Source organism: Canis aureus, chromosome 28, assembly GCF_053574225.1.
Source record: "Canis aureus isolate CA01 chromosome 28, VMU_Caureus_v.1.0, whole genome shotgun sequence".
In the NCBI taxonomy this organism is placed as follows: domain Eukaryota; kingdom Metazoa; phylum Chordata; class Mammalia; order Carnivora; family Canidae; genus Canis; species Canis aureus.
Window position 1 is genome coordinate 20,317,043 of NC_135638.1, and position 20,193 is coordinate 20,337,235.

The window sequence follows — 20,193 nt, forward strand, 5'->3', positions numbered from 1 at the left end:
ACAAAGGGAGGATAGCTATGTGGCAGTGGAGGCAGGAATTAGAGTGATATGGCTCTAAGCAGAGGAATCCTAGAATCGATAACAACCACCAGAAGCTAGGACAAGACAGGGCAGGATTCCTCTGTAGAGCCTCCAGAGGCAGCAAGGGCCCCGCTGACACCTGGATTGCAGACTTCTAGCTTCCAGAGCTGTGGTGGGATATGTTTCTGTTGTTTTGAGCCACCCAGTTTGTGGCATTTTGTTGCAGAAGCCCTGGGAAACCAATAGTCAGGCTGTATTTTTCAATGGAGAGGGTCTAGTCTTTAGTGTTAGAGCTGAGAACACACAGAGCCATTCCACAGATTTCCTTCAAAAGTGGATTTAATGTTATGTGCAAAGGAGTGGAAAATCAAAGAGGTTTGGAACCTTAGTCAGCAGGAAAAACAGTTTAATTGGGAGAAACTAAGTTGTATTTACTGTTGGGAGTAAATAGTAGGATTTGTTAAGTAGGTAATTAACACCTGCATTCTAAGTAGCAGCCACAAGTTAGAACATGTAGGTCCAGAAGCTATGGAAGTCACTTACACCAGCAGGATGTAGGAGAAAGATAAGTAAGGAAATACTACAAAATAACAGATTAACGTGGTAAAGTAGGCAATAAGAAAATTCTCTGATGTTAGGAAATTTATTTTATTTTAAAAGATTTTATTTTTTTACTTGGCAGAGAGTGCAGCAGAGGGAAGGGGGGAAGCAGCCTCCCCTCTGAGCAGGGAGTCTGGATGTGGGGATCGATCCCAGGACTCTGGGATTATGACTTGCGCCAAAGGCAGATGCTCAACTGACTGAGCCAAGGATTCATTCCTGATATTAGGGAATTTACAAATTCAGTTTTAGGACATTTTCTGTAGTGTTGGTTTATAAGTTAAAAGTGTTGTCTAGATAAACCAATTTTTTACATAAAAAGCACTAGTAAGTGTATCTCTGTCTCTCTGTAAGTGGGTCCTTCCAAAACAGCTACCTACATACAGCACCTTCTGAAAATGACTTACGTATTTACGTTTTACTTATTTATTTAAAGTAAACTCTACCCCTAATATGGGTAATGTGGGGCTTGAACTCATGACCCTGAGAGCAAGAGCCTCATGCTCTACTGGCTGAGCCAGTGAAGGGCCCATGTACAGCTCTTTTGCATAGCATTTTTCAAACTGTGAGAAACAACCCCTTTGTGGATCATAAATCGGTTCTGAGTCATAACCAGCATTTTAAAAAAGATTTATGTATTTGAGAAAGAGATTATGAGACCACTAGCAGGAAGGGCAGAGGGAAAGTAACAAGCAGATGGAGGTGAGTGAGACGTGGGGCTTGATCCCATGACCCTGAAGTCATGCCCTGAGCTGAAACCAAGAGTCTGCAGCTCCATCGATGTGCCACCTAGGTGCCCCATAACCAGCATCAGAGAATATCAGGGAGGTGAGTAATGTTTTGTCAAGTGTTTATTGAACTGTAATTCCTACTCCTAAATAATGGTAACAATAGTCATTAAATTATACTTATTTTATTTCAATGACTTATATAAAGGTAACATGATGCTAATGTTTCCCAAGCTGAGTTTCAGATAATTTCTATCAATGAGAGAGAAGGAAGCCTACTCTCCCCCAAGGACAAACTCTTAGCCTTTCAATATTACTCTGACTTAGGACTTTGACAACTTATCTACCTTTATATCGCTTCTGTGGCATATTCATATAGACCCTTTCTTAGTTCTGACATTTAGATTTCTGATTTTTTATTCACTACTTTTTGTGCTTGTTATTTGGGTTTTAAATGGATCCAAGGAGTTTACTTCATGATATTTTCTAGGATAAAGCTGGAATGAGAAATTGTCATTAATAACGAGCAAATCTATTTTGCAAACCTCTTATAAAATTCATATGGTTATATACTTTTGTTGCAAGGAAGTGTCATATATTAAACCCTGCCTGGTTATTATTGCCATTTTAGGACTTTTACATTTATTTAATTTATTTTTTAAAAGATTTTATTTATTTATTTGACAGAGAAAGAGAGCACGAGCGGCAGGGAGGGGCAGAGAGAGAGGGAGAAGCAGACTCCCTGCTGAGCAGGGAACTGACTTAACCTGGGCTTAATCCCAGGATCATGACGTGAGCAGAAGGCAGATGCTTAACCGACTGAGCCACCCAGGTGCCTCAGGACTTTTAAAAAATTAACCTCTGAATTAAATAATTCAAAACTGAATAGAAGTTGACATTATTGATATAGTCCATTGTCTGATATTGGTTTCTAAATATCGTGTGGATTTTTCAGTGAGATGATTTGTCTCAAAATAAAAGACTGGATTTTTGATTACATACATGTTTACCCCATAAGAGTTATGTATGACCTAAATAATTAATATTAAAATAATTGATGCCATCATTTTAAACTAGTCTTAGCTTATAGGTCATGTTTTAGATTCAAATCCCAGTCTGTCACTCATACAACTGTGAGGCATCTACTTTTCGGGTAATAGAGCTGATAAGATCAAGATTAGAGCTTAAATATACACAGCATCCAGTAGGTGCTTATTTAACAGTGGTTAATGTTTCTGTACATATTCAACAAATAGTTTTCACAGACGAAGACTTATGTCTACAATGATTCCTGGTTAGCAATGTAAAATTCAACTGCCCAGATATTTAGTCTACATACAAAAATATACCGATTGTATTACGAAAAGTGTTCAGATCTGTTTCATATATAGCCTTAACATTCTCATGTCTGAATTTCTTACTTTTTAGGTAGAAGTCTGCCAGTTGTTGACTTATATATAGTCACCCTGTCAAAGCCTCTGGCCATGCCTGCTTTCCTACAGCTGGTAAAATATTCACCAGCTGTGAAGGGAGGTAGAGGATCAGGTCTGAAGGCTACCACACATCTTTCCTTCTCATGGCAGGAAGGAATGTCTGTTCAGAAGCATATGTTCTGTGTTTTGAATCAGGCTCAGTTTAAGCGCTATGTTTTCTAAAATAATCTTTCTTGATCTCCATATTGAGAATCACTTCCTTCTTCGGTTTTCAAAATGGGTTTTTTGGAGACTTGGGGTTCTGTGGATATGCCATAGGGGAAACTCCATAGGGGGCCACCATGGAAAGGAGAGTTAGTGGACAGGACAATGGGAAACCCATCCCTGCTACAAATCAGGTGGCGCTGTCCTTCCATGTGGTGCTGAAGACACATAAACATGTGAAGAGGTGGACATTTTTCATAGAAGCACTTTCATTTCATGGTATAGCATATGTACACATACAAACACATGCCTGCATATACATAAACAGCTGTCTCTCTCGTTTGGAGACAAGAATACTGATAAACATTGCCTCCTGTGTTTGAGGACATGCTGGAAAAGACCTATGTCTTTTCCACACTATTTACTCACAAATAAATGGCTATTTTATTAGTGGCCACAGCTGTTGTTTGCAGAGTTGGTTATTGAACACAGCTTTGTCTTTTACACTTCTAGGTCTTCTAAGTGCCAGGTCAGTTTTATATATGCCAAAAAGCTAAAATTTGACCTTCCCAAACAGGCAGAGGGCATAACTAAACACATTATATTAAGCTAACACATAAAACTGCAATCCAGTGAGGCCTGGCTGTCACCAACCAGCGGTACCACATTAACTGGCCTGTAAGAGGCTGAGAGGTTTTGGCTCTGGGAGAAACAGAATCATTGGTTTTCTCATAGTATCAGGGTATTATTTTATGGTTTTAGATCATTTAGATAAACATAATAAAGTATATAAAATTCATTTTGTCACATTATTTATAAATTGGTTCAGAATTTCTTAAAAAGCATTTTCTAGGATTTTGTTCAGGTCTGAATACTCAACCCAAAGAAGGCCCATTGAATATGTGTGTTATCTCATCAAATTTTTATTTATGCAAATGCAAATCCAACAAATACCATCTGTGGCCCTTAGAGTTTCTAAATCTTATTTCCTAAGACATTAAGCTGAGTAAAACAAATTCTAAGCTTTCTATATAAATAAAAGAGTTAACATAATAATAATAATAAAAAAAACTCAGTGTCGTTCCCACAGCCCCATTCTCTCATTGCATAAATAGTAGGTTTTTGCTTCTGAAAATCTAAGCAGACAAGAGAACAAAGCACAGGCAAATGATGGCTTAGCACTGCTGCAGAAGACACAACTTTTATGCTGCTTGATCTTTTTGCTTTAAAGTTCTCATCCTAATGATATGGTTGGGAGATTGTCAGGTACCACATATTTGGCACAAAAACAAAGAACACCAAAATTCACAATAGAAATGGGCTGAAAAGAACTAATTTGCTCTCTGCAAAACCATGACTAGGTAGGTTGAAAATGAGAACATAATTGGCCCATTGCATATTGGCATTCCAGGTTAGTCTGGGAGATGTTGTGGGACAAGTTTTATTTATTCTGGGCTCCCTTCAGCCTGCTTCTTCTTCTACCCTCTCTCTGTACCTTTCACATCCATGCCTTTCCCTCCCCTTGCCTTGTAGGGCCAAGTTCTCAGCCTCTGGGGGGCTGCTCGGGGGTCTCCATCAAAGCACATCCTGCTGCTGCCCCTTCCTTCCACCGTCTCCATTCTCTATAGAAATACTGTCCAGTAGCCTTTACCTTTGGCTCATGTTCTACCAAATTGATGCCACTATGAGAGCTGGCTTGTATCTTGACCCAAATGAGTATAACCTCATCTGTAGAATTTCAGGCAATAGAGATATTTTTGATCTGTAGAACTTTTTAAGTTATACACCCACTGTACCTTATTACAAGGCTAATATTATTGGTGAAATGTGCTCTGGTACCAGGAATCATCATTCTTTCAAAAATATTTACCACTTAAATGAATGGTAAGTAATATTTTTTTTTCTCACCTAATCTCAACCTCACTAGCAGAATAAAAATTCTGCTTGAACTGAACCTAAATACTTGGTTCTTTCACGTGGCGTACACTTGTCAATTAAGGATATTTTAGATAGAGTTGACCTATTGATTAGTTCTCAGGCTTTTGACTTTGGAATTTATTCTTTGTTTTTAATAAAATGACCATATACTCACTTAAGGGTAGTATAAATAAATTCCTTCTTATTTACATTGGTTTTTGGCTTTCTTTTTTATCTGAACATTTTAATAAGGGTGATATCTCACTTATTAATGACTGCTTTTAGCCAACTGATTATAGTGTTTACTCTCTTCCACTGAAAGTATATTTGGTGCTAAATTCAACCTTTTGATTCTTGGTTTCTCTTAGCCATAGATGAGTTTATTTCATTTTATTCACTCTCTAAACAGACGATTTCTCAATTTCAGTAATCATTGAAAAAGTCTCAGAAGGAAATTTTTCCTTCTTAGCTTAATGATTTATTGCTCTTTATGTCTAGAAGATTCCTTTATAATGAACAACCTTTTATATTGAACTAACCTTCTACAAAAGCACATGGGAGTGAAAGTGATTTCAAATTAATCCCTAATATAAACAAATTAATATAAGTTCTTTGCACAGGTATTTTTTTTGGGGGGGGGGAGGTTTCACAAAATTTCAAAATGTCATGGATTCTTTCCATAGATTTCCTGATTTAGAAATTGTTTCCTGAAACCAGTTATACCATTTCCAACTTCCTAGGTGATATTTCCACCTACATATTCATTGGTTCCTCTAGTCTTACAGTTGAAAAAGGAAGCTTATGATGTCACCTTCCATCTGAACTTCCTGCCACAAATCCCTCTTGATTTTTCTATACATACAGTCTTTATTTCATTTTTCTGGCCTTGGAGTTAAAGTTTTTTCCCCCAGTTCTGTATGTCTGTATCAATGTTCATATACAAGTCTTCTTCCTCAAGCTCCACATTCAAATCCCTAACTTCTATTCATTCATCCTATAAGACCTATTTTCCTTTTTTTAAAAAAAGATTTTATTTATTTATTCATATAAGAGAGAGAGAGAGACAGAGACAGAGAGAGACAGAGAGAGACAGAGGGAGACAGAGGGAGAAGGGAGAAGCAGGCTCCATACAGGGAACCTGACGTGGGACTCAATCCCAGGTCTCCAGGATCACACCCTGGGCTGAAGGCGGCGCTAAACTGCTGAGCCACCCGGGCTACTCAAGACCTACTTTCCAATCCATCTCTTCTTTTCCCTTCTCTGGCCCTTAACTTTTCATTCCTAAACAACTATGTTAACCTTTCAATTTCAACTACCTTTCTGTCTGGGGATGAAATGAATGTGAGGGAAGAGAGTATTCAGAGTGGAAGATGCTTTCCTTGCCCTTACCAGTTGCAGTCTGCCAGTAAATCTTTCTTATGATATATATATATATTTTAGATTTTTATTTATGAGAGAGAGAGAGGGAGATAGAGAGAGGCAGAGACACAGGTAAAGGGAGAAGCAGGCTCCATACAGGGAACCTGATGTGGGACTTGATCCCCGTCTCCAGGATCATGCCCTGGGCCGAAGGTGGTGCCAAACTGCTGAGCCACCCGGGCTGCCCTTTCCTATGATCTTATCGATTAGTCATTTGTCTCATCTCCCCACTCTGGATTACAACTTCTCAATGGTCAGGACAGATTTGAGGGAGACATTTTCTTTAGAGCTCTAAACATAATGCTTATACTTAAGTGCTTAATAAATAAAATTTAATCAGTAATTTTTTCTAATCAATAGTATTCATGAATTTATTTTTAATATTTAGTAGTACATATTGGCTATAGTAGTACATAATTGGCTATATTTTCCTTTTTTTAAGTTTTTAAATATTTTTAAATTTATTTATGATAGTCACACAGAGAGAGAGAGAGAGAGGCAGAGACACAGGCAGAGGGAGAAGCAGGCTCCATGCACCGGTAGCCCGATGTGGGACTCGATCCCGGGTCTCCAGGATTGCACCTTGGGCCAAAGGCAGGCGCTAAACCGCTGCACCACCCAGGGATCCCTTGGCTATATTTTCAATGCAATATGCACGTTCCTCATTAACTTGTTTTCAATACTCTTATCTCCCCATAGATGAAACTATCTTGTTTGGATCACTGGGTGCCTTAATCACTTTTACATCATTCAATTGCACTTTCAGGTAGGCAAGTTCTTTTACTTTACCTCCAAATTCCACATTGAAACAAAAACAAGGCAAAATAAACCATTGCATCCCAACAACCCAACTGAGAACTCTTTCTCCTAAAGCTATCAAGGTTTTTCAATTATACATGGTTCTTGCTAGGAAGTTTAGAAGGTTTAAACAGAATCCAAAGTGCTTTAATTAATGGAACCCAAGCAAAAGAGGAGTGATATTCCCACTCCCTGCAAGGTTTTCTTCTCTCCTAAACTTCATTTTCCATCCATTTATTCCTTCTGAACTCCTTCTCTTAGACAAAACTTAGAAAGTTTATCAAAGTACAATCCCAACTCCAACCAACTGACATGGTATAGGAGAGAATTTAAATGATTAACCATTCATGAAATTTTTTAGGGAATCAAAAATTCTGAGGAATCAAAGTAACATCTGAGTGCCCCATAAGAGACCAGAAGGTCTGATCTTATTAGACCAGGTGTGATTTCTGGGAGCTCCAGACTGGATGAGGAGCTCCTGAGGCCCACTCTCAGATGTCAAGCATGATGAGCATCTTAGCTCCTGGCTTCTGAGTTGGGAGTGCCTTGTGGGATGGGCCATTCTCTTACCTATCCTTGGAATGCAAGTGTTCAGTCATGGTCTGTTGAGTCGAGATGAGAGTAATGAAAGGCCCCAGGGACCTTGCACCCAGCCTGGTGTTTGCCTCCCCCAAACGCAGTGGATTGATGCAGGATCCTAAAAAGTAGCTTGGTATTCCTATAAGGGACAGTAGAGATGCTGTGCTTGAGTTGTTTCATAAATAGCTGGATACATATGATTTTTTTCCTTTTAAAATGTAATATCCCAAAGGGAAGATTCTGTCCATCTCCAAGACATTTCAAATAATAATAATTGCTGTCATTCTTAAAGGATAGAAATCTATGACGTGAGGCTCATTCCCACCAGTAGGTGTCGCTGTTCCATCATGCTCTCCAGCAAAATTCCTTTAGGTTTCCCCTGGAAATATAGATGTTACATAAAAGCTATCTTTTCTTTAAAAAATGGTATACTCTAAAGAGAAGATATAAAATGACTTCTCTTTTTATTTATATTCACTGTAATTCTGAATTTGGCCTTGCTTTTCAGCACTGGTTGCCAATAATGCTGGAGAGCATTTTCAAGATAAACCCCCTTTTCACTCTTTGGTACTTAGATTAGCATTGTTGCTAGGCTTCGCCTCACTTGAATCAGTGGTGCATTTCTGAGCAAAATAGCAATAACTAAGTTTCTAGGTACGTGAGGCTGCTCAAAAGGTCAGACTCTTTCTCCTAATCATTTATTCCCTTGCCTATAAAACCAGGCCCTGGGTTGAGCATTCCCTGGAGTTGCCTCAGGTGTTAATTATTAAGAGATGGGTTAGGAAGCATAACAGTTAAGTATGTAGCCTTTGACTCCAGATATCTGGGTCCAAATCCTAGCTCTGTTTCTTGCTACTGGATTGATTTTCTTCTAGCTCCTTATTCTTTTTGTGCTTCAGTTTCCCCATATTGAAATAACGGTAGGACTAATACTACATGATAAAGTTGTTCTAAAGAATAAATACATCTAAAGTGGTTGGAACACTGCATGGCATGTGATTTGTTATATAAATATCTTTTGTGTATTTAACACATATCTTTTAGAATATATTTCATGTATGTGAAAAATAAAAGCTAGTTCCCATGTTGGCACTGCTGAACTGAGTCGACAAGGTTCCTGGAGGACACGTGTGCACCTTCTTTGTGGTTTGTCTCTCACAAGGTATGGATGTTAGGACAATAAAACTAAATATTGTGGAGGTGTTCCCTGAACTTAGTTATTTCAACCGCTCCGTGTATTTTCATAAGGAAAGAGCCACTAGACGACCTTCCATCCGTCACAACCCAGGAAGCTCCTTTCCATGTGGAGTTGGGTTTCATGGTTTTGTTACAAACATAACTTGAAAAATGGAATAGTGAGTGATATAATTAGAGACCCACGGGTCAATGGGTAAATATCCCACGATGAAGATGCACAAAAGTTTTAATGAAGATATCCCAATTTTCCAATCAAGTTTTGACGAGGGACGTCAACCACATGGAGGGAGATGGTTAATAGTGACCACTAAAGATCTACATGCATCAACTCATGTCAGTGTCTCAAACACATTTTAAGTAGGTAGTTTACAGAGGGGAAGAGGAAAGACACAATGGTTAAAGACCATGCACAGTGCTAAATATCTGATATTCATTATTCATGTTGCCCTCACCACCACACGGTCGGCTGAATCGATTGTTGTCCTGATTTTATACCAACTGGGAAACTGAGGTACAGTAAGGTGCCCATAGCTGATAAGTGGCAGAGCCAGGGTTTGAACCCAGCCAGTCTGGCTCCAGAGACAACTCTACTAAAGAGGGAAATAGCCCATCCCATTGAGCTGACACTTGAAACTGAAGACTGCCATGACTGCCTAGAACACCCTGGGTAAGGAGAAGGGTTCTGCTCTATTGTGACCATTGATGCCTCAGTACATGTGCCCAAAAATGAATCGCTTGATTCCTCAACCCTCTTGTCTGTTAAACACTATTTCCAGGTGAAACACTTTGAGTGATGTGTGCCTGTGTATGCATGTATGTATGAGTGTGTGCACCTGTGTCTGAGTGAGTGCGTGTACTTTTGTGTGTGTGTTTAGAGGGAATTAAGCTGGTTTGGTTTTAGGGTAAAGGCCATAACACAGATCACGGACAATGTTCACCCAAGGGCAAATAAATAAATCCTGGGTGCAAATCCCAAATCTATCTGTTCTTTTTGTTAGTGTCACTGGGAAGAGAAGGCTGGCTTTGAATCCACAAGAGTCACTGAGAAGACCCTGAAATGGGGCTGAAATCGGGATGGAGGCTGTTGTCAGAGTTTCTGCTCAATAGAGACATTATAATGCTCTAAATGGGAAAATGAATTCTCCAAGTGAATATGCACACAATGCAGAAAACTGCTACTGATTCTATGTAGAGTTTAATTCTTTTTCAGAGAAGCCTTGAGAACAGAATAAACACATTATACTTGGTTGGTGTATTCAAGAAGTCTCCTCTATAGGAAATGACTTTAGAATGATTATTTTCCCTTTCCTTTGCCAGCACCTGACAATGCACGATAAAAAGCTAGAGTAGGGCATCCACGTCCAGTCCCTGAGGATCTTTTTGTTACACACCGAACCAGAGCCCGAGGCAAAATCAAATTTCTATAGTCAGAAAACATTTTAAACTTTCTTTTATGCCCCTGCCCTGAGCTTTTTTTTTTTTTTTTTTTTTTTTTAATAAACACTGTTCGCATACTAAATAGTGATCCATACCCAGCAACTTCTCTAAACCTGGAATAGTTCTGCTTTTTGGTCTCTCCTCTTCTACTGAAACTGTTGTCTCAGGGGTCACTGATCCTACTTGTCCCAGAATTCACTGTCACTTTACAGCTCTTATCTTTCATGACCTTTTGGTAGGATTTTACTCTACTGACCATTTCCTCTTCTCGAAACCTTGTCTCCCCTTGGCTTCCATGATGTTATGGCACTCTTCATTTTCCTCTTTCCTCCCTGGCTACTTCTCAGTCTCTGTTGTCTTTGTCCTTTGTGTAGCCCTTCAGTGGTGGTGTTCTTTTCTCTCCTCTCTCCATCTCTCCCCTCTTCTCAACATCTCTTCCAGGGGTTCTGAATACCATCTGTACGTTGGTAGTTCTCCAATCTATATGTCCAGGGTAGATGATCCAGCTACTACTGCCATGACCACTGAAGATTTATTGAGGCATTTTTTTCATCTGTTTCTCCCAATTTTCTATGAAGTAGGTTATATTATTACCCCAGCTTCTGATGAAGAAATAGGTTTAATAACCTATTGCCTGAACTCACACAGCTAATAAGTGACTTGAACCTAGGTTTTCTCTGACTCAAAGCCCGTATTGTTATGGACTCTGCTGCCAACAGTCACAATGACAAATGAAATCTCTGTTCTTAGTTTCAGGTGTGTTAACCCAATTGACAACTATTTCCCCTGTGATCTCCTATGGGTACTTTTTACCTAACACACCTCAAACTGAATTCATCTCTCCTCTGTCACTCAGAGCTATTCCTCTTCTGTGTGCCATGGCACAGTGCAAGCCCCCACCATCTACAAGTGATGCCAGCATCCTTGATCTCTCTCTTTCTCCTTTCTTGCCCAATCAGCCCTCAAAGCCAAATACCTCTCATATCTATCCATAGCTCTTCACCCCTTTTGCCACCCACTGAATGTGGGCCATCATCATAACTTTAAAAAAAAATATTTTATTTATTCATGAGAAACATAGAGAGAGACACAGGCAGAGGGACAGGCAGGCTCCATGCAGGGAGCCCGACGTGGGACTCGATCCTGGAAATCCGGGATCACGCCTGGAGCCAAAGGCAGACGCTCAACCGCTGAGCCACCCAGGTGTCCCCATCATCATATCTTGCCCAGATTAATGCCTCAATCTTGGAACTGTCTTTCCTGCCCAGTCCTGCTCCTTCCGAGGGTATTATATACTGTAACCAATCAGTTTTCTGAAGTGCAGAGTCCATCCTCCCTCTGCCCTCACTGAAGGGCTCAATTCCCAACGTGGATTGCAGGCACTGTGTGATTCTGCACCCTGCCTCACTCTCCAGGGTTTCCCTCCTCTCCTGCCCCTTTTGCCGCTCACCCTGGTATCTCGCACCCTATGCTCTAGAATTCCTCTCATTCCCTCTCTGTGCCATGTCCTCTCTGGTCTATGAATTTGTGCACATGCTGGTCCCTTTGCCCAGAACATTCTTCTACTTCTCCACCAAGTAACTCCTCTCTGCATTTGCTTTGTAGCTTAGATCACATGTTCTTTGGCTCTGCATATCCCTTGAGACTAGGCTGGGTGCTGCTCCCTCATATGCTCATGGCACTCTGAGCCTTTCCTATTAGAACACTTACCACACTGAGCTGCACGTACTCATTTGCTGTCTTGCTCATTAGTCCCTAAGCTTTTCAAGGACAGTGGCCACAACCATGCCCATTTTTATATCCTTCTATCCCCACTTCCTGGTATGTGGCCAATGGCTTAATAAATATCGGTTGACTCACTGTCTGTCTGGCTAAACCTGGAGTTTCAACCTTCCTGAAACTGTCCAAGAAATGGCCAGGAAGAAATACAGCAAATTGTCGTTCCACTGGTATCGCCACATGTATCAAGCCCAAGTCTGGCTCAACCCCTGATTCAAGGATATCTTTTTGCTGTGTGGATCCCCTGGGTCAGGAAGTATTTACAAGCCAGGTGCAACTCTATAGTAGGGGCATATAGCAGGGGCATCATCCTTTGGAGGGTATCCCTTACAAAGCATACTAATCTAAAAAAGTATAGAGATGTCTGAGATACTGTGACTCAGCCCCTCTGTTCCTGCTGTTCTGCAGCTGTTGCCTTTGTATAAGCCTCATCATCCATGACCTGAGCCACTGTGGCACCTCCCTATTCGTCCTGCCTACTGACTCCCCCCTTTCCCTGGCTGCTCTCCATCCTGCTACTTTGAGGGAACTTCCTGAAACACCAAACTAATCATTGTTGTTTCAACATCTTTGTTGGTTTCTCATTGCCAAGAGATAATGTTGAAGTACCTTCGCAAGACTGTAATTTCACCCTAAACCCATTTTTTTCCATGCCTCACTATACTTATTTTCCTATAATATGCTATGAGCTCTTGGAGAGAAGAAACTATGCTTCATTTATCAATCTAGTCCATTCATCATCCACCAATCAATTCACCAAGTAATGGAGCATCACTATGTGCCAGGCACTAGAAAAAAACTATTGAGAAAAATCAGACATGATTCTTGTTCTCAAGTCGTGAGATAGTCAATAGTAAAAATAATCAATAAATGAGCTTATTTATAAATAAAAATATTCTATTAAGGAAAGGCTGAGGTTTTTATAACAAAGAAGACTGATCTAGACTGGGGATTAGGGATGCTTCTCTGAGGAAGTGATGGTTCATATGAAGGATAAGGAGGAGTTACATAGATGTAGAATGGGGAGAAAAGTTTATATTCCTTCACCTTGACAAAGTTTTCCCTCATTGGATGGCACAGAAGGGGAGCTCAGTAAATATCTGCTGAATGAATCTGGGGTGTTGGGAAAAAAATTCTTAAGGAAAAGTCAAGTCAGACCTTGTCTTAGAGGAAGACTTTAAACCAAGCGATGCTGGCAGTTTCTAGGACGTGTTAGAGGAGAGATGAACACAGCCTTTGTTCAAGTGGAGGATGACAGTTTCTGTAGACAGGAGTACAAGTACCAATGTCTTAGGATGCTGGGAAAAAAAATTGCTTCTCTATCTTATCTCAAGTAGAAAGGAAAAAATGAATTGGAAGTTAAATGTAAGAACAGATTAATTTGGGATGTAAGCCTTATCACATAACATTCAGTGGATACCGAAGTTAAACTTTAAACTTTGTCCACTGGGTTCACAGACACCCTGAGCTACCTGAATCTAAATTGCTAAATACAGTGAGTAGCAGGTAGACAGAGTTACTGATGCTTTCAGGCCCTACCTTTGGCACAGTCTGACTTTGGAGTCTTTAAAACACAGCTTTCATTTTCTATTTGCAAATATTTTTGTGTCCAGAGAATCCAGGAGGGCCCCTGTCTTCCTCTAGGTAAAATTCTTCTTAAGTTTTCATGAAGCCCTTAGTTGGGGGATTTCAATCAGGGTCTGCTCTGCTGGGCATATCGTATACCCTGGAGTGACTTTACCAATCTATCCTTTTTTACATAAAGTACAGCTTTCTTTTGCAAAAGTTATAATTTTAAGTAGCTTATGAAGACTGCAGCTTAGTTTTATTTATTGAGGATACTTAATGGTTGGTTAATTCTTTGTAAATAAAAGCAGCAAGGAACACATACTATCATCAAGTTCCTATTTTTACTTCTAAGCAAACAAACATTGATTTGCTTTTCTGCTATTAATGGAAGCATTCTTATGGGATACTGATTGTACCAGGTGTAGGGTTAGAATATGAGGAGATACATCTTTGTAATGATAGACACCCACAGTCATAATTGCCTGGTGCATCCTCCCAGGACAGGTAATATGAGGTCACAACTGGTAGCCCTGGTGGCAAAAGTGTGATATTTATAATGGAAAACTTAACATTAATTAGAAAGCAATCAAGTGACAAGGCAGTCTTTGCTGTCGGGAAGGATATATTTTAAAAAGTCAAAACATTGTGAGTCACTCTTTTACAATGCAATTCTCTATTTTGGCTCCACCTTGTTAATTTGCAAACCAGCTTCTACTCTAAGAGAGGAAAGGAAAAGATTTTCACATAAAATCACCGAGCAGATTTCTTTCACTATATGGTTTGCATTCTACAGATTATCATTTAAACTCTTTTTAAACTATTGACTATTTCAGTTGGAAAGAAACTGGAGCAAATACTTTTATTAAAAAAGATTTTATTTATTTATTTATTTGAGAGAAGAGAGAGAGAGAGAGAGCGCGCCCTCGTGCAAGAGCAGAGGGAGAGAGAAGCAGGCTGAGCAGGGAGCCTGCCCTGGGGCTGGACCCCAGGACTCCCTGGGATCATGACCTGAGCCAAAGGCAGATGCTTAAGGGACTCAGCCACCCTGGTGCCCCACAAATATTTTTTCTAAATTATAAATTATCTTGTTTAATTTGACCTAATCCTAGGACTAATGAAGATAGCTGATCCAAATCTCTTCCTGAAGAAGTTTTAGGTACTAGCTAGAGTCTGAGGATCTTTAGGGGAATAAAAAGCAAAAGAGTCATTAGTTTCTTAAAATATGACGCTTAGATTAACAACTGTAAAAAGCTTAAGAAATTAAGGAATCTGAATTTTTTTTTTTTTTTTTTTTTAGTGGAGAATAAAGAGCAAAAGGCATAATGCCAGGTTCTCACTTTGCTTTGTACTTTTTCCCTCCCCTAAAGCTTCTTCAAATACAGTGACCAGTTTTACTTATATGCAGAAATGAACCCTAAGGTATTCAGATGGAAAGAAAAATGGCAGCTCCTTGACAACTTAACAAAAGCATCAAGAAGAAGAAGAGAGAAAATTAAATAGTGGCTGGCTTTCCATGGTAGAAGAGAACAGTCTTGTTCAGGGTTAATCCCATGGATTTTGCCTGGAGTTATCGCTACTGTGGGCAGTGGCCTTACGGGATTCTACACTCCTTCACTATCACTCTTGATTTGGGTTTCAAATAGCATATTAATTCCTTTTTAAAATTTTTTACAATTTATTTATTCATGAGATACACAGAGAGAGGGAGAGGCAGAGACACAGGCAGAGGGAGAAGCAGGCTCCATGCAGGGAGCCCGATGCAGAACTTGATCCTGGGTCTCCAGGATCGTGCCCTGGGCCAAAGGCAGGCACTAAACCGCTGAGCCACCCAGGGATCCCCTCAAATAGCATATTAATTCCTGATGGTTTTGTGGCTTTGGGGGGCACAATATGTTGCATGTGTTCTGGACTGAGCTGCATAATCAGTCTCCTCAGGGGTCTTGGCGGGTTCAGGGTTAAAGTGGGGCCATTACAACAGACTTAGGGATGTGACTGATGGTCTTAGAGCAAGTGCCTTTGTGAGAATCAAGCCTGCCTCACGCATAGAATAGGTGGAATGTTCTACTTCCTGGTAGACAGTCAAGCTGCATTGTGATATGTGTGCTCTCATGTAATCAGGAGCAAGTGTCCACAGCAGAGGACTGTAGCCAGCTGCCCTGAGCAGCAACTCCACTCTGCATAGGTGCTAGCGCTCTTCTTTTGCTGAAAGCCTTCTTCCCTGTAAAGAATGCCTCACATCATTAAAATTCACAATTTTCTAATTTGCCTATAATTTTAGGTCCTCAGTTTTATTTTTATTTTCTGCAATTATACTTCCAAGAGTCTTTCTTTGAGTTCCATCTGAATGGCTAAAGTGAAGTAGAGGACTGCAGGATCCTGTTAATTGGGAGCCTTTGAGGTGGTCAGCCCGGAGGGAGGAAAGGGAAGAGAGAATCCTCAATAAAGCTTTGTGAATCCAACCTCAGAGTGTGTTTCATCAGTCTGCAGCGAGCTTTAAAAAAACTCAGTTATTTTCATTTTCAGAGGCCAAGCTTAACTAGTAGAAGTTTTAGAGAAACTTTTAAAAACATTGGTTCTTTGTCCATTTAAATAAATCATTTGATATAACTGGAGTCAGGAACCCCTTGAAAGTAAGGGTGAACTTTGACAGGTATTTCATGGCTAAAAGACAATCATTGAGTAGTTCTCCAGGTCCATTGTGGAGGAGTTCAGTTATAGCTGCGTCCCATCCATCCATCCATCCATCCATCCATCCATCCATCCATGCACCCAGTGTTTATCTTTGTCCAAGGTTCAAGGAATAGGACAAGATTCCTGTACCTTAGATACTGTGTTCTGGTGAAAGAGAATGAGGGAGATGAAAGAGGAGGTGGGGGAGAAGCAGAGGGCAGGTATCTGAGCAAAGAACTACAATACAATGAGATAAATTTCTAAGTAAATAGAATGTGATAAAGGGATACCAATGAAGAAGACTTTATCTTTTTTTTTCTTATATACCAAAGCTACTTAGTGGTAACCAGATAAGCTAAATTAATTTGTATCTTTGTTTCTTTTTCTTGTCTAATTGTTAAAGAACTCTGAAATGCCAAAGATCATTTCAAGGTGCAAAAGAAAAATGGAGAAAAGTTAATATTATACAGAAAGCGAATAAGTCACTTCGGATAACTAAATTGCAAAGAGTCTAAAACTATTTATACACACTTAAAAATAGCATTGTAGTTGTGCATCTTTGTAACGCTATACTTACCTGTAAGCATATCGATATTGAATAAAAATAATTGGCAATGTGGCCAACTTCTGTATACAAAAGCAAATCATTTAGATAAAAATAGAGTTGAAAATAGAGTAAAGATGGCATAAAATGATAAATGGAAATATTTCAACTACTCTCTACTTCTTAACACCTTTTAAAAATAACCTAGAAATCTATTTTTACTTATACTACTCATGGGATTTGGCCTGCTATGGACTGTGGTTATTTGCTTATATTTCCATGTGGTTTTATCTCCCCTATTAGTGTATAATCTCCTCAAGGGCAAAGAGCTATAACTTATCTAGCCAAGTACTATATAAAATTAGATTCTGTTTGAATAGAGAAATATATTTTTCATTCTTAAACCTAGACTAGATAGAAAGAGAAACATATTATTTACCTGATCAAGAAGATTTGGCTTCTTAGATGTCTAGCTTTCATGAGGAAGAGACACTGTGAGCTAACCTTTGATTTAGGGTCATGGAATATTTGAGAGGTGTTTCCATCATCTTGAATCTCATTCTGTGGCAAGAAACTGGCATGATTTCTCTTAAGCGGTTTTAAAGGATAAACACGAGAGTTTCAATATTTGCCTTCAAAATAATTTGAAACCAAAGTAATTTTGGACTAGACAGGGAAATATAACTAGAATTTTTACTCTCTGAGTTATTTTTAATTACATAGTTACAGAAATCTAAATTTTAGAGTTAGAAGTGCATCAAGAGATTATCCAGAACAATCCTTATTTCTGAAGATGAAGGCTCAAGGTAACACGTAATGAGCAGTGATGATGGTACCAAAACTTCAATTTCCCAATTTATGCTTTTTATTTCTTTCTACTATATATTTTTTCACATATAGAGCAAAATAAGAGACAAGCAAACAAATATGCCAATATCCCTTACTAGTCAGCTCTCAGGGACAAAAATCACAGAACAAGTCTGTAATGCAATTCCAAATACTACTGGCCATTATCACTAGTATCCTTAAGCTAGATTGTCTCCAAAGAGCTGGTAAGTCTTTTCTGCAGCAATTGGTTTTTCATTCATTTGTTCATTTTACAATTATTTTGTGAACTTTAGCTGTATGTTAGATATTTCACTATCAGAGTGAAATGATAGTAGACATTTCCGCCAGTGATCATACAATTTGTTCAGTTCCAGCCCTATTGCAGAGGACTTCAATGTGCTTTCTGATGCCCTAGCCTCTCAGCGTCTCAATCTTCTTATCTTCAATTCCTCCCACTTCCTCTGTCTACTTCCGTGGTCCCACCACGACCTTGTTATCTCACCTGGCACTTCTCCATACCTGAAATATCAAACTCTAGAATTGCACACTCTGATGACAGCTTTGTAACCCTCTGGCTTTCCCGTTACTCTACTAGCATGGCACTTGTCTTTGACTCTTCATCATGATATACTGGCCTGTAACACCTCCCTACTTGGGCCAGTTAGCTTTATTTCCTTCTCCATCCAGCTTAGATTCCATTCTCTTGACAATATCTCCAATTCTACTGACCCCCTCACTATCTGCCATTCCAACCCTGCGACAGATTAATCCAACCATGTATCTTTGTAAAGTCTTAGATGTGTTCTCTGGACCACTGCTGAAGAAATGTGCCTGACTGATGGTGGGAGAACCTCAAAGGTCAGAGGCCAGATTGAGTCCCGAGCCCTCAACACTGCTGAACAGTCCTGTCCTACCTTGTTGCTCTGCTCCTTCTTCAGCATTCCCAACACTTCCTGCTGCCCTCAAGATACGAATTCCACACCCACTGTTCTCTATTCACTAATGACCTTGTTATCTATCTCAGCAGAAAGCAGAAGCCCCAGGCTTGAAGTATCTGATTCCTAGCCCGCTTCTCCAACATCACATCATCCACACTTGATTGCTGATGGGAGTGCAAAATAGTGCAACCTGTATGGAAGGCAATTTGGCAGCATCTAGCAAAAGCACACATACCTTGAATCAGCAAACCCACTTCTAGGAATCTATCTGAGAGGTAAAATGGCAAAAGCACAGAGTGACCTATGTACAAGGCTATTAATTCTAGCATTGTTCATAAGAAGAAAACAGGCTGTTGCCAAATGTCTTTCAGTACCATAAACTATAGCACATCCACAGTGGAATACTGTGCAGCTGTGAAAAAGAAAAGGGGAAGCTTTCCACAGACTATAATGGAGTGGTCTTCTGTATTCATTCAGTGAAAAAAGCAAGGCATTGAAGGTTATAATATGCTACTTTTGGTGTAAAAATGGTGGTGAGGACAGAAATATATATACACATTTGCTTACATTTAAAAAAAAAAAAAAAAAAGCAGTGCATGGCTTTCTGACTCTTACATATTGACCACTGCCTGGATGGCCCTGGACAGGCTTCTGCCTCTTTTTTTTTTTTTTTTTTTGAAACTCTGCTGTTTTTTGCCAGTCATTTGCTAAAATGCTCCTAAGATTGTCATTCCACTCAGATATCCTGTTGTACCCTGCTCACTACAATGCCAGAGTCATCTTCTAGCAGGAGTCTGTGCCTCTGCCACCAGCTTCCAGCTCTCTGTCCTTGTGTGGCTGGCTCTCTGTATTCCTGCAACCCTCTCTGACCCCACTTCTAGACTAGAAGTCTAGACTTCTAGACTACTTCTAGACTAGAGCAATGCAGAGGGCCAAAACAATGAAATAAATGATAGTTTCTAAAGCAAATAAGGGAGTGTCTGGGTGGCACAGTTGGTTAAGCAACTGACTCATTGGTTTTCGCAGAGGTCATGATCTCAAGGTCATGGGATCGAGCCCCACGCTCAGCAGAGTCTGGTTGAAATTCTCTCTCCCTCTGTTTTTCCCACATACATTCTCTTTCTCCAAAAAATAAAAAAATAAAATAAAAAAATAAAAAATTAAACAAATAAATAAATAAAATCTTTAAGAAAAAAAGCAACTTATCGGCATTCAGGGCTATTAAACTTACTACTTTAAAATGGAACCTATAGTTTGTTGTTTCCTCTACTCAAGCATGAAAGTTCTCAGTTAAAGCAACTGTCCTTCAGTGGGGTAAATCACTTTCACCGAGCAAAAAATAAATTAAGCTGACAGGCTTTCACTAGGAGAAGACTGTAAATTAAAGGAAATCTAGAATAAATTTATCAGAAGCCAGGCACATTGGTACATGTGAAAGAAACCCTTGGAATCTTATTGGCTTGACATAGTGATGGGTCTGTAATTGATATTCAAAGAATAATTATCTAATATTTGTTGAATTCAGACAGCTT

The 20,193-nt window shown here is 39.5% G+C and overlaps 1 protein-coding gene across 2 annotated transcripts in view; it reads right to left on the reverse strand.

Moving 5' to 3' along the window:
* KCNB2 (potassium voltage-gated channel subfamily B member 2) overlaps nucleotides 1-20,193 on the reverse strand; it is a 396,405-nt gene that overhangs the window by 28,360 nt on the left and 347,852 nt on the right. The window lies entirely within an intron of this gene.